The 15957-nt window shown below is 36.1% G+C and overlaps 1 protein-coding gene and 1 non-coding gene across 3 annotated transcripts in view; one reads left to right on the top strand and one right to left on the bottom strand.

Annotated features, from left to right (window-relative positions):
- The window catches only part of Slc16a10 (solute carrier family 16 member 10), a 115903-nt gene that overhangs the window by 53777 nt on the left and 46169 nt on the right, over positions 1-15957 (top strand). The gene's annotated exons all lie outside the window — the stretch shown is intronic.
- LOC113187342 (small nucleolar RNA SNORA73 family) lies at positions 2871-3045 on the bottom strand. Its single transcript, XR_003301408.1, has one exon. It is a non-coding gene; the product is annotated as a small nucleolar RNA SNORA73 family (small nucleolar RNA).

Here is a 15957-nt window from a genome sequence, read left to right as displayed (position 1 = left end):
ACACTAACTTATTCTAACAAGGATTGAGGTAGTTTTCAGAATAAAATGCTATACAAGTAAAATTGTAAGGTAGGAATAGAAAACAAATCAACAATTGAAAATATGACATGGTATGTGATATTAAGATCAGGTGAAAAATGATACCTAATACATAAACTACCAGAGCTACATTGTTATAGTGCAAAAATGAGTTTTACTCTAAGCTACCTGGCAGCAAAAATGAAAAAGGGAGCATGGTGGATATGGTTAAAGAAAACAAAATTTACCTATTTCTCAAAGGAAGTGAAGTGTTTTTTGCCTTAGCAGAAAACTTCTTTTAGGGAATACTGAATAATGAATAAACACAGGCCTTGTCCTTGTGGTAGAACTAACGATAGGTTTCATCAGGCAGTTTTCCTAAAAGTGTGTCTCAATGAAAGCTGAGGCTGTGAAAAAAGAGGCAGTTCTGAAAGCCATTCCACCAGAGGCCAGAATGATCTGATCTGAGTTCACAGATTCTGGGTCTGGCAAAATCTAAGGGTAACATTGAGATCGTGCTACACCAGTTTCCTATCATTCTTAAATATCATTGTTTTCAATAGGGCTTCCTTATTATTTCTTTGAAATCAACTACATAAATTTATTCTCTATTTGGGGAAAAGTCATAGCACAGGAGTCACACAAATTATAAACCTCTTAACAAGACTTTTGAGAAGAACTTTCTAGGAATTCAGAACCTGTATTGTGGATATTTTGTTGTTGAATTACGCTGGATTCATCCCCGTTAGAAATCATACTAGCAGATTGTAAGGTTGGCATCCTCTAATGGGAATCGAGAAAGATTACATTTACCTGTATGATTAGCACACTGCTTTGTGGAAGGGGCTGGGGAGTTTTATCTTTTGCTTTGAACAGTGGTAAGGTTAGAAAATAATCATTATTCTTAGAGTCTTAGTAAATAAGGGTCAAGGAGGTTTGCATTAAATGTCTCAACTATGAGTCCAGGTTAGGAGTGGGAAAAAAAATCCCCAAATTTAAGACTGTGTACTGCTGTGAATTTCCAATGAATGTAAAGGAGAACCCTGGAGACTCAGCAGTTGATATGGGCTTGTGTTTTTTTCTTTTTTTTTTAAACCTCAGATTTTACTTTTCACATTCTAGGAGTAGTAATTTATTTATAATTTCAGAAATTTCTGTAGTTGTTAGTTACTTGAGTCCAGCACTTTCCAGGTGATATGAATGGGTGTCAGGTTAACAGAGATGTTGGTCCCTCAGCCTTCCCAAATACCTGAGCCATGGCCTCCCACCTTGAGTTAACTCTGTTCATTTTATGTCAGTGGGCTGTGTAAGAGCCATTTTCTGTGTAAGCCATGATCTGAAAAATTTTGCAAAGAATAGCTGTAGGTCATTTTAGATATGAGTGAATTTAGTATAACTTTAAAGTTCTTTAATCATAGAGTCTTGGTGTTATGAGCAAATAGAATAATATGGTTATTTGAAGAAGTGGGTGTCTCTCAGAACATAGATTCACTTATTTTTGTACTTTTCACTATTGGAAGGGGAGGATACAAAAAAAGTAAGGGAGAAGACTAGCATCACCCATGTGATAATGGATTAGAGTTGGAGGTGTCGGTACTAATTCATGTTTAGCTTGATGTAGAACCCAGATACCAATGGGTTCGTGTAGATAATATTTGTAGGTATATACACTTGTGTGAGATGGCAAATATGCATGTATTTCTTAGCCCTGACAACTGAGACTACTTGGAAACAAAAAAAGCCTTGTAGCAACAAACACACCTAGCACTTAAGTAACCAGGGCTCTTTGAAGATAGGGTTGATTGTAAGACTGGGGCAGAAAAAATACAAAAAGGAGCCTGCAGCAAATATATACCAGAAGCAAGGGAGTGCTTAAAAACAAACAAAAATATCCCCTAAATCACCCCTCCACCATAAATGGAGGTGAGCTAAAGAGTCACAGGAGCCAAGTGAAAGAGCTCTCAGGGAGCTTTCAGTGGCCAAAAAGATAAAAAAGTATTTGAATATAACCTAAAGTATATGATAACTGTGTATGAGTCCACACTAATATTAATAAATGATTGAATGAGTAAATGTGGGAGAATAGACAAATCTCCCATGCAGAAGAATTCCTGTATGTAGGTAAATACATCAGTCTCAAGGAGATGGATCATAATTTCCTACTCCTTAAGTAGGCTGTGCTTAGTGACTTCCTTCTAAGATTGTAGTACAAAAAGAGAAAAGTCTACTTTGTAGTGGAGGAACTTGATAAACACAGCCTCAGCTAGGTTATCAAAGTTTACATTGACAGTGATATATCATGTTGGTACTATGTACCCTTGATATAAAGTGGAACTTTATTTTTATGGTCTTCTTTTCTAAGTACTCATAGCTCTAGGCTATTATGAGAATATCATGTAAATCCTACTGAGGGACATCTTAAAATATCTTGATAAATGCTCCTCAATTCTGTCAAGGTCTTCATAAATGAGGCAAATTGGCAAACTGTTAAAGTCTAAAGGAACCTGAGGAGATATGCTGACTGAATATAATGTGGTTTCCTGGATGGGATTCTGGAACAGAAAAAGGACATTAGGTAAAAACTAAGGAAATTTGAACGAACTTAAGTTAGAAACAGTGTAGTAATAATTGGTTCAGTAATTGTGATGAAAGGACCATACTATAAAATGTTAATACTAGGAGAAACTGGGTATGGTCATTCTCTGTACTTTTCTCAGTATTTATATAAATTTTAAACTATTAAATGATAGTTTTTAAAAATTTACTTATCAATACTGTAAAAGATATTAAAGCATTCCCCCCTCCCCCCAAACATGTAGGATTCACTTGCATTCAGATGGAGTGACCTAGAGGACAATTTCCTGCATGGCTTGTTTCCTCAGTCATTGTCCACAGACTCTTGAGTAGTTGTAGGAATTTTCAGGCCCAGACTTGAGGCCCATCTTCTCCAAAGTTGTGGAAAGGAACTGTATATTATGTGGCCCCTATACTTCCCTATGCCACTTGAAGGAAGAGTGACCTCTTGGGGGTTATCCATGCTGAATAAAAGCTTATTAACAACAACAACAACAACGGTAAGTTTCAAATTATGACCATACTGTTGAGATAAAACTTGGTGTTATGGTTTCAGTGTGTCCCCCAAAAGCTCATGTGTGAGACAATGTGAGAAGGTTTAGAGGTAAAATGAATTGGGCTATGAGAGCCTTACTCCAGTCAGTGAATTAACAGGAATTAACTGAGTGGTCAGTGTATGCTGGTAGGATGTGGATGGAGGAGGTGGGTCATTGGGGCATGTCTTTGGGATATATATTTGGTGAGTTGAGTGTAGTCTATTTCTGCTTCCTGGTGCCATGTTTTGAGCTGCTTCTCTCCACCACATTCTACTACCATGATGTTCTGCCTTACCTCAAGCCCCAAGGAATAGAGCCGGTTGTCTCTGAAACTGTGTGCCCCCAAATAAACTTTTCTCCTCTAATTGTTCTTGTCAGGTCTTTTGGTCTCAGAATGAAAAAGCTGACTAAAACACTTGGCTTTTTTTTTAATCTGAGAATGAAGTTTCCAAGAATTATAGATACTTGTTATTTAGGCAGTCAGAATTGGTAAAACCATAGAGCATAATCTTAGACTACTTGTAGTTTTAAGATGATCCATGTCCCACAGCAAATGTCAGAGTTGTGATCCTACTTGCCAGCATCTGTGGACTTGTAGCCAAAAATATGACTTCCTTGGGCTTAGGATGTGCCTGAATGGCACAGAGCTTGCCTAGCATGTGTGAGGCCCTGGCTTCCATCTCCAAGTTGACTAACTCATCTGCAAGCACAAAGTGCTGTCAGTGTACAGAAATGGTGGGCGTGGGTGATAATAGAGAACCCTTCTATTGTGTTTTTATAAGAAATATTAATGATATAATATGGAAAGAAGCTGTAGTTCTGGAGTTCCAAGTCAGTGGAGTATATGGACTTTTAAGACTTTGGATTTGTACAATATTCTCCCATTTTGAAAGCAAGCTTTATAATAAAGGAGTTTGAAATTGTTTTTCCTATTTTTATCCTTTGTTTTGGTGGAGTCTAGGGTAACCTTTTGAGGATATGAAAACTAACATTAAAAAAAATTTAATGTTTCAAGCAAACAGAAAAATCTAGGGAGTAACAATGTATATAGACTATACTTAAAACCGACTACTCTAATCCTAATTTTTTTCCTATTTTATAAAAGATACGTTACCAACTCAACTGTGGTCCTCTGTGTGCCCCTCTCCATTCTGATCCCCTTCATCCATTACTTCCCAGAGGTAATCACTATCCTGAATCTGTTTTTATTTTTCCTATCATGTCTTATACTGCAATTACATGTATAAATCTATATTCCATTGTATGTTAATACCAATGTTCTTTCTTTATTCTGTTGCTGCTGAGCATTTAGGCTTTTTTCCACTTTTTTGCTTTTACAGATGATGGTTCAGTGAACATTATTTTTCATATCTACTTGGGCACATGTGCAAAACTTCTCTGAAGTATATGCCTGAGAATGGAATTGCTAGCATGTGGGGTATGCACATCTTCAGCTTTTCTAGATGTTGCCAAATTACTCTTGCAATTTATGTTGGAAGGTGTAAGAGAGTTCCTTCTCCCTATTGTCTAACTAAAACTCAGTATGGTTAAGCTTTTTAATATTTGCCAATTTGAGATTTATTATTTTTATTTTGTATTTTTCTGATTACTCGTGAGCATCTTTATAAATGTTAGTCATTAGTTTTCCCTTCTGAATATTTTATCGAAGCCCTCCTGCCTGTTTTTCTCTTAGCTTTTTTCTTATTAATTTATAGACTTTAAGATGAAAATAATTTGTATGTTAGCTTTTCATCACTGTGACAAATACCTGAGAAAAAAACACTTGGAGGGAGAACAATTTATTGTGGCTCATGGTTTCAGTCCATGGTCAGTTCGCTCCCTTTCTTTGGGCCTGAGATGAGGCAGAACATAATGGTAGAAGGGCATAGAAGAGGAAATCTCAACTCAGGGCAGCCAGAGAATAGAGAGAAGAAGGGACCAAAGACAAGGTATAGTTCCCAAGGGCACTACATACTTCCTTCAACCAGGTCTCACCTTCTATAGTTCCCACTTCCTCCCAGTAGTCCATTCAGCTCTCAGTGGATTAATCCACTGATGAAGCCAGGGCCCTCATGATCCAATCACTTCCCCAGAGTTTTACCTCTGAACACTGCTGTGTTGGTGTCTGAGCCTCCAACACATGAGTCTTTAGGGTTGGGGAGATATTTTATATCCAAACCACAACAACTTCTTGTTTATACACTGCAATGACCTTTTCTTCTGTGGTTGATTTCTTTACTTTATTTCTACTAGCTTGTCTATAGAAGTTGTAGGTTTGAAGGGCTCAGATTCGATTCATATTTTCCGTCATGGTTTGCGCTTGAAGAAATATCTTTTCTCTCCTGAGGAAAGAGCCCTTAAGTTCCTTAAATTTTCCTTGAAGGTCCTTATATCTTTCCCCATATTTATTTTTTAAAATCTGGAATAAAAAGTTTCTCCACTGACTAGATTTGTGTTTGTTTGCTTTTTGAGATGCTGGGGATCAAACTCAGGTTCTTGCAAAGGCTGAACACATGCTGTACCACTGAGCTACATTCCCAACCTTATTGGATTTTTTATACTTCAATGCCTACATTTTCTCATACCCAAGATTTCTAATTAATATTCTTTTAAATGTACTTTCATTTTTGATCATTTGTTTAATAATTTATTGTTCTTTTAAAATGAAATTATTCCTTATTTTATTGAAAGTCTAAACATATACATTTTGGAGTATATGTATATTATATATATTTTGGAGTATAGTCCGGTCTACAGAATTAATTTCATCTTTAATGACTGTATTTTTTTTACTAATTGGTAGTTTGTTGGTTGAGTTTCTTAATATTAGATTGGCTTCAGGTTTTTGACATTTGAGTTTCAGAATCATTTTGGATGGGAGTTAATATATTGTTTGTTTGATTTTCACTTTTCTTACTTTCTCTACCCAATAGTTTAAATTTTCTTCCACCTGTTCTCAGAGTTCCCAATTTAAAACAGGGTCTTACGAAAAAGTTTCTTTCTCCATAATAACATTGAAAAACTCATAGACCCAGCCAGAAAAGTAGTGTGGAGACCTTATTTCATGATTTGGTGTGTCTACTAGAGTCTAGTAAATGTCTGTCAAATATTTTAATCAAAATTAAAAACTCCTATTCTATAGAAGATATTCTTTTTAAAAAATTTTAGTTATTGACACAATTAATGGGTTTTCAATGTGTCATTTCCATACCTGTATATATTGTGCATTGATCACATCTATCCTTTCTACTATTCTCTCTTGCTTCTCTCCTGTTCTCCACCTCCCCTCTCTCTTTCCTTTCTGTAATAGTCCCTCTTCTACTTTCAGATCTTTTTTTTTTTAAGTTTCCACATGTGAATGAAAACATGTGATATGTGTCTTTCTATATCTGGCTTATTTTGCTTAGCATGAAGTACTCCGGTACCATCTATTCCTGTAAATAACATGATTTTTTCCTCTTTATGGGGAATAATATTCCTCTGTGTGTGTGTGCATGCATGCATGCATGCATGCATGCATAATCTTTATTTTTTAAAATATATTTATTTTTAAAATTTGTTTTACTTGGTTGTACATGACAGCAAAATGCATTTCAATTCATAATACATAAATGGAGCGCAACATTTCAATTCTCTGGTTGTACACGGTGTAGAGACACACCATTCATGCAATCATACATGTATCTAGGGTAACCATGTCCATCTCATTCCACCATCTTTCCTATCCTCATAACCCATCCTTACCCTCCCCTTTCCCTGATCCAAAGATCCTCCATTCTTCGCATGTCTCAGTCCCCCATCATAGATCAGCATCCACTAATCACAGAAAACATTTGGCCTTTAGTTTTGGGGGGATTGGCTTCGCTTAGCATAAGATTCTCTAACTTCATCCATTTACCTGCAAATGTCACAGTTTTATTTTCTTTTAATGCTGAATAGTATTCCATTGTATATATATACCACAGTTTCTTTATCCATTCAGCTATAAAAATTCATTCATTTGTTGATAGGCACCTAGCTGATTCCATATCTTGACTATTATGAATAGTGCTGCAATAAACATGGGAATGTGGGTATCTCTTTTTGTTTGCTGACTTTATTTCCTTCTGGTATATACATACCCAGGAGTAGTATAGCTGTATTATAGCTGTGCTATAGGGTAGTTCTGTTTTTTGTTTTTTGAGGAACCTCCATACTGTTTTTCATATTGGCTATACTAATCTAAATTTATACTCCTATCATCAGTGTATAAGGGGTTTTTTTTCTCCATATCATCATCAGTATTTGTTGTTGTTGTTTTGATAATAACCTTTCTGACTGGGGTGGTGATATGGAATCTCAATGTAGTTTTTTTTTCTTAAATTTTATTTTCCTGATGGCTAAAGATGAAGATGTTGAGCATATTTTCATATATTTATTGGCCATTTGTACTTCTCTTTTTGTTTTTGAACCCAGGGGTACTTAACCACTGAGCCACATCCACAGTTCTGTTTTGTGTTTTATTTAGAGACAGAATCTCACTGAGTTGCTTAGTGCCTAACTTTTGTTGAGGCTGGCTTTGAACTTGTGATCCTCCTGCCTCAGCCTCCCAAATTGCTGGGATTATAGGCATGCATCACCATGCCCAGCTGTAGTACTTCTTTTGAGAAGTATCTGTTCAGATCATTTGCCCATTTGTTGATTGGATTATTTGTTCTTTTATTGTTAAATTTATTGAGTTCTTTATACATTCTGAATACTAATCCTGTCAGATAAACATCTGGCAAAGATTTTCTTTCATTCTGTAGGTTGTCTTGTTTCCTTTGTTATACAGAACCTTTTTAATTTGATGTAATCCCATTTGTAAATTCTTATTTTTATTTCCTGAGCTGTTTGAGTTCTATCAAGAAATTTGTAGCCTTGGCTAATCTTGCAGTGTTTCCTATAGTAGTTTCATAGATTCAGGTCATACAGTAAGGTCTTTGATCCATTTGAGTTGATTTTTGTACATGCGGAGAGGAATCTAGGGTCAATCTTGTACAGTTTCCTCAGTACCATTTGTTGTAAAGGCTTTGTTTTCTCCAGTGTTTGTTTTTGGCATCTTTGTTAAGAATCAGATAACTGTAAATGCATAGATTTATTTCTGGGTCCTCTATTCTATTCTATTGGTAGAATATGTATCTATTTTTATGTTAATACTATGCTGTTTTTGTTACATGGCTCTGTAGTATATTTTGAAATCTGGTATTTGTGATGCCTCCAGCATTGTTATTTTTGCTCAGGATTGCTTTGGATATTTGGGGTCTTTTGTGCTTCTATATGAATTTTAAGATGGTCTTTTCTAGAATGACATAGGTATTTTGATGGGATTGTATTCAATTTATAAATTATCTTCAGTAATATAGCTATTTTAACATTAATTCTCCCAACCCTTGAACATGGGAAATCCTTCTACCTTCTAGTGTTTTTCTTCAATTTTTTTCTTCTGTGTTTTATAATTTCTATTGTAGAGGCCTTGTATCTCATTACTTAGGTTTAATTTTCATTGTTTCTTTCTTTCCTTTTGCTTTTAAAAAGCTATTGTTTTGAGCAAGTTCATTAATGGTGTGAAGAAAAACTGCTGGATTTTGTATGTTGATTTTGTACAGGAACATGTACAGGTACATGCCTGTAATCCCAGCTACTTGGGAAGCTGAGGCAGGAGGATTGCAAGTTCAAAACCAGCCTCAGCAACTTTGTGAGGCCCTAAGGAACTTAGTGAGACTCTGCCTCAAAATAAAGCATAAAAAAAGGGGCTAGGGATGTGGCTCAGCGCTCCTGGTACCAAAACAAAACACCAAATAAATAAATAAAAGAAAAGAAAAAAATAAAAAAACAAAACTTCTGGTATTGTCCTAGAGGTCTGAATTCCTTCCTGTGGTGGGTGGGTGCCCAAGGACAGATAACTCTACCTAGGATGGGGAAGATTTCCTTGAGATTAGGGAGGGAGAGGGAGGGAGGAAGAGAAAGTAAACATGTTAGTTTTAAAAATAAGTTGCAGGGGCTGGGGTTGTGGCTCAGCAGTAGAATACTCGCCTAGCTGTGCGAGGTGCTGAGTTCATCCTTAGCACCACATAAAAATAAATGAATAAAATAAAGGTATTAAGAGAAAAAAAAGTAAGTTGCAGTAGCAGAGCAGCAAGGGCTACATTCAAAGCGTAAAGTGGATCACTGTCACATTTCCCCACTGTCAATTTCTATATTTCATTTCTTTTTTAAAAAATTTTAGTTGTAGATGGACACAGTATCTTTATTTTATTTGTTTATTTTTTTTTATGTGGTGCTGAGGATCAAACCCAGGGCCCCACGAATGTGAGGCAAGTGCTAAACCACTGAACTACAACCCCAGCCCTTCTACATTTCATTTTTATGGAAAAATGGGTGACAACATCTGCTTCCTGCTAAGAGAGGGTGAAATTGGGGGGAAGTGACCCAAAGTCCTTATTCTCTAACAGGTGGGACATGACAGTTAATGGTATTGAGCATCAGGGCAGTCCAGAAGTCCATGGTGGCAATTCGCAGTTGGCTAGACAAGGCATACATAGGGCATGGATCATACAGACTTGCAGGGCCTTTAGAGGGGTCCCATCTTTCCCTGGGTCCTAGCTGACCTTAGAGGGAAAGGCCAAAATGTTGGTTGCTTTTTCCTTGTCCAAATGCTTCCTTGATGATGGTCTCCAAGTTTTTGGTTTTAAACATCTAGCAGGCCTGTTTCACCAGTCAGATGGCCAAGGGTGTTGTGTTACTGTGTTCGGTTTTCTTTTTCTCAAAGTGGACAAAGATGGAGCAATCCTTACTCTACTCTTCAGGGAGAGAAGGCAGGAGTTCCCTGAAGCAAAAGAAGCTTTGGCAGCTGCTGGGATGCTCCCTCAATCCTTCTTTTTACTTACAGGAGTAGCTTCTTTACCCGAGGCAAACTCACCTGTCTCCTAACCCTCCAGCAGTCAGCTCTCAACAACTTCATCAGCCACCTTGTTTCTTCAGCATGGAAGTAGGGTTGCAGGCCTGCCCAAGAAAGCTGGAGTTGGGGCTGTTCTTGGGTTCCATCTGGGTCAACAGTTTGTTACCAAAAGCTCAATCCTTGTCCCCATGCCAATCTAATAATGAAGACAAGGTTTTGAGAAAAAAAAAAAAGAAATAAGTTTTATTGCTTTGCTAGCAAAGGAGAAACACAGGAAACTCTTGTTCTAGAAGCTGTGATTCTCCTGAATTTATCAGTTTTAAGAGTGTTTCGATGGAGTCTTTATGGTTTTCTTTTTTTAAAAAAATTTTTAAATATTTTTTAGTTGTAGATGGACACAATATCTTGATATTTATTTATTTATTTTATGTGGTGCTTTAGGACCAAGTCCAGTGCCTCACACATGCTAGGTGAGCACTCTACCACTGAGCCACAAACCCCAGCCCTCTTAATGGTTTTCTAAGTGTAAAATAACAACATATGCAAACTGAAATAATTTGACTTCTTCCTATCCTTTTATATCCCTTTTATTTCTTTCTCATGCCTGATTGCTTTGGCTAAAATTTCAAGTATTATATTGAATAAAAGTGGTGAGAGTATGCACTCTTGTCATCTACCACGCGGCCTGCGCAGTGGTTTCATTAATGAGGTTCTAGGCATAAAGTTAGTTAGACGAGATCGAAATAAAAACACAAGACTCAATTACCTTAATTCTATTGCTAGGTCGGAGACGGCTCCCCTCTCTGGTTCGCTCCTCTAGCCGCCCAGCAGGGCAGCAAGGATTACTCAGGGCTAGCAGGAGAGAGAGAGCGAGCACGCCGGGGAGTAGCCTTTTATTAGGGAACCAGAGATTCAGGGGAGAATTCCATCCAATGAAGGTTGAGGGGGGGCTGCACTCCAAGGTCAGGGTCAGCGATTGGGTCCCCGGGGTCAGTGGTCAGGCACACCCCCACACGGATGGGCTCTCTCATCAGGAGAGGGCCGGGAAAAACTTCGACTTTTGCCAAAGTGCCTCAGACCCTCAACGGGAGGCACCCGATCACGTGTGAGAATGGCGCCCCACATTGTCACATTTATTTTAGAAGAAATGCTTTCAGGTTTTCATCACAACGAATGCAGTATGATGTTGACTATGGGATTGTCATATACAGCTTTTATTATGTTGAGGTATGATCATCCTGTATACCTAGTGTGTTCAGGATTTTTATTATGAAGGGATATTGGATTGCTTCAAATGCATTTTCTTCACCTATTGAGATGATTATGTGATTTATATCCTTGACTGTATTTATGTATTGTATTAGGTTTGATTTGCATGTGTTGAGCCATCCTTAAATCCTTGGGATGAAACCAATTTGATCATGTGTATGGTCTTTTTAATGTGCTGTTGCAGTCAATTTGCTAGTATTTTATTGTGAATTGTTGCATTCATATTTTTCAAGGATATTGGATACTGGGCTACAATTGTTGTGTGTGTGTCCTCAGGTTTTGGTAGCAGGTAATGCCTTTATAGATTGAATTTGGAAGGGTTCCTTCTTTTTTTTTATGGTGTAGTTTGTAGTTTGGTATTAGTGTTTTTTAAAATTTTGTTAAGTTTGATAAGATTCAGCTGTGAATCTGGTCAGTCTTGGGTTTTTCTCTGTTGGGAGATTTTTAATTATTGTTTCAATTCATTACTTATTTCTAGTCTACTTAATTTTAAAAATGTCCTCTTGGGGCTGGGGTTGTAGCTCAGTGATAGAGTGCTTGCCTCACACACGTGAGACCCTGGGTTCATTCCCTAACACCCATAAAAATAAACAAATAAAAATAAAGATATTGTATCCACTTACAACTAAAAAATATTTTAAAAAAATGTTCTCATGATTTAGTTTTGGCAAGTTTATGTGTCTAGAAATTTGTCCATTGTTTCTGCAGTTTTGAATTTATTTTCATCTAATTAATTGATTTCTGTGGTTATCAGTAATATCTGCTATAATATCTCCATTTCACCTCGAATTTTATTTTATTTTGTCTTATTTCTCTTTAGGTTAGTTTGGCTAAGGGTTTTTCAATCTTTTTAAAGAATCAGCTTTTTGTTTTATTGATCTTTTCTATTTTTTAAAAAAAGTCTGTTTCATTTATTTCTGTTCTAAACATTATTATTTCTTTCCTTCTACTGATTTTGGGTTTGTTTCTAATTTTTCCAAGACATTGAGATACATTATTAGGTTACTTGAAATCTCTGTTTTTGTAATGTATGTACTCATATCTATATACTTCACTCTTAACTGCTGCTTTTATTGTGTCATAGGTTTTGGTAGGTGTTTTCTTTTTCATTTCTCCTGATTTCTTATTGACCCACTGTTGTTAAAGAGTATATTATTTGGGAAGGAGGAGTAGAGGGAAAAGGAAGATACTGGGAAATGAGACTGATCAAATTATATACATGTACGAATGTGGCATAATCAATCCCACTATTTTGTATAATTATAATGTACCAATAAAAAACTTAGAAAGTGTATTGTTCAGTCTCCAGGTGTATAAGTTCTATTGCTGTTGCATCCTAATTTTCTCTATTATGATCTGATTAGATGCAAGAATTGTATTTGTTAAGACTTGCTTTGCATGATCTATTTTGGAAAACGTTCCATGTGCTGATGAAAAAAATATGTGTTCTGCAGCTGTTGGATGGAATATTCTTACATGTCTGTTAAGTGCATTTGATCTATTGTTTAATTTAACTCTGATGTATATTTCTTGATTTTTTTTTAATATGGATGATCTATTGGCAAGGTGTGATACTTGAAGTCACTCACAATTATTGCTGTCCCTTTGTGAGCAGTAATGTTTGTTTAATCAGGTACTCTGATATTTGGTGAACATATATTTGCTGTTATTATGTCTTTTTGATGGATTATTCCCTTTATCATTATGAAATGACCTTCTTTGTTTCTTCTGACTGATTTTTGACTTTCTGTTTTGCTGGATATAAATATAGCTTCTCTTATTTACTTTTGGATTTCATATGCTTGAAATATTGTTTTTAATCCTTCTACTTTCAGTCTATGTATATTTTTTGCCAGTGAAATGAGTTTCTTGCAGGTGGCATATGTTGGGTCTTGTTTTTTAATCCAGTCAGCCAGTCTGTATGTGTGTGTGTGTGTGTGTGTGTGTGTGTGTGTGTGTATGTATATATATATTTTAACAGTACTGAGGATTGAAACAGGGTTTCATGCATACTAGGCAAGAACTAGTATGCTGAGGATATGTACTATATCCTCAGCAGTCTGCATCTTTTAATTGAAGAATCAAGACCATTTATGTTCAGGGTGATTATTGAAATGCATGTACTTGTTCCTGTCAGTTTTTTTAATAATCTATTTTTTTCTCCCTTAGGTGTTTAATGATTTGCTATATGATTCTTTCCTAATTCTCACTTGCTGATCTACCCTGAGGTTAATTTTGTCCTATGCTCTGATGATTGTGTTTATCTTGCTTCTTCTTTGGGTGTCGGATTTCTTTAAGTGTTTTCCATAATGCTGGTTTAATGGTGATGAATTCCTTTAGGTGATGCTTACCTTGGGAATGTCTTGTTCTGAAGGATATAGTAATCTAGATTTAAAAATCTTTTCTTTTAGAAATACAACATTCCATGCCCCCCTCTTCAGAATTTGTTACAAATTTTGTTGTTTTTTCTAATGAGTTTTCCTTTATGTATGACTTGACACTTGGTCTCCTGCAGCTTTTAATATTTTTTTCTTTATTCTGTACTTTTGGCAGTTTAACATATTGAAGAGAGGTTCTTTTCTGGTCTTGTCTATTTGGGGTTCTAAATTCCTCCTACACTTGGATGTCCATGTCTTTTCTGAGACTTGGGAAATTTTCTGCTATTGTTTCACTGAATAAGTTTTCTGTCCCTTTAGCCTGTAGTTCTTCTCCCTCTTCTATTCCAATTATCTGAAAGTTTGGTCTTCTGATAGTGTCCCATAGATCTTTTATGTTCTATACATTCTTTCCCAGTTTTTTCTTTTATTTCTGCCTGATGTGATAGTTATCAGACTTGTCTTCAAGTTCTTATATTTTTCTTTTTGCTTGATCTAGTCTTTTGATGAGGCTTTCAACTCAGCTTTTTATTTGACTTTTTGAGCTTTTCAATTTCAATATTTCTGTTTGTTTCTTTTTTTCCTATTGAATTGCTTTTCCATATCTTTCATTGTCTTCCTTAATTCATTCAGCTATATATTTTTGTATAATCTTTGAATTCATTTATTATTTTAAAAATCATTGTTTTGAATTCTATGGAATTTCATCCCCTCATTTGAAATCAGTTACTAGAGAGTTATCCACTTTTTGAGAAGTCATATTAACTTGTTTTCTCATACTTCTTGCATTTCTGTGTTGAGATTTGCACATCTTTTAGAATGAATAGCTCTTTCATTTTTATGTGAGGGCTTTCCGAGTGAACCCTCTTGATGATGGGCCCTGGGATATCAGTTTGCTTTATAATATTGAGTTTAATTCCAAGTGGACTTTGTGGTATAGTTTCACTGTGGCTTCTTCACTTGTGATTAGTGGGTTGTGACCCAGTGTGTATTGTTTCAGAGCCTGAGGTATCATCTTTCTCTGTAGGTCTTGAAAGAGTCGGTCCTTTTAGTAGTGAAGGTGGGTGTGTTGTAGATAGCAGGCATCCTCTGTGGTTACTTCTCTAGTCTTGTTAGCAATATGCAGTCTGAAGGGGTGTAGAAGTGGCCAGCACTAAGGTCCCTTAAAGATCTGATTCCACACTGAGTTATTTCTCTCTGCTATTGCTACAGGAGTCAGAGTCCAAGTGGGGCTTCAGGCTCTTCCTAGCTGTGTCTTTTTGGGCCCAGGTCATCATCAAGGGGCTTTTATCTTCCTTATCTATCTTTTATTTTTTTTATTTTTTATTTTTGGAGAGAGAGAGAGAGAGAGAGAGAGAGAGAGAATTTTTTAAATTATTTATTTTGTTTTAGTTATCGGCAGACATAACATGTTTGTTTTGTATGTGGTGCTGAGGATCGAACCCGGGCCGCACACATGCCAGGTGAGTGCGCCACTGCTTGAGCCACATCCCCAGTCCCCCCTTATCTATCTTTTAAATTCAACTATCTGCCAAGGCTTGAGTAGGACTAGGGTATGGTTGTAATAAGGCACAATTTCTCTCAACTGGACCCGGGGGTGTAGCTCAGCGGTTAAACCCACCAAAAATGTTCCAGGTACTAAACTTTCTCAGCACTGCTGCTTAGAAAGCAAAAAAGAAATGGCATTAACAACAATAACATAAAATCAAACCAATTATAGAAATACAGTAAAAATAAAATAACAACTGCAACACTGATAGAAAAAAAGGAACAAAAATAATATCAAATAGATAAAAAAGTTAAAAATTAATAAAAATAGCCAGGCATAGTGAAACAAGCCTGTAATCCCAATACTTTATGTACTTTTTCATTTAATTATTTTTAAAGTAATTTTATGAAAATTTATTTTTTCATTTAATTTCATTTAAAGCTGTTAGAATGATGTTGTGTTACTACAGAGCAAAGGAATCTTAAAAGAGGCCAAGACTGAGTGGAAATGCAAGTTGGGACCATCAAAAAAGCCAAAAGAATATTGATAAATATATCTTTAACTACAGTAAATCTTCCCTTTTAGTTGTACACTTTGCCCTTGTAGTCATTTACTTTTGCATAATTACAACCCTTTTGTTTTAGTAGTATGCAAGAAAAACCTCCTTAAATAGGGAACCTAATCTTACTTTGAATGATTTGCATCCTCCCTCAGCCATACAGTGAGAATGGAGCAGAAAAAAAGATGATCTGTGTTTTAGTCAGCTTTTTCACTGTT

The sequence above is a fragment of the Urocitellus parryii genome, chromosome 8 (genome assembly GCF_045843805.1).
Source record: "Urocitellus parryii isolate mUroPar1 chromosome 8, mUroPar1.hap1, whole genome shotgun sequence".
Taxonomy (NCBI): domain Eukaryota; kingdom Metazoa; phylum Chordata; class Mammalia; order Rodentia; family Sciuridae; genus Urocitellus; species Urocitellus parryii.
Note: the sequence above shows the minus strand (reverse complement) of the source record. Positions and strands in the feature narration are given on the sequence as shown.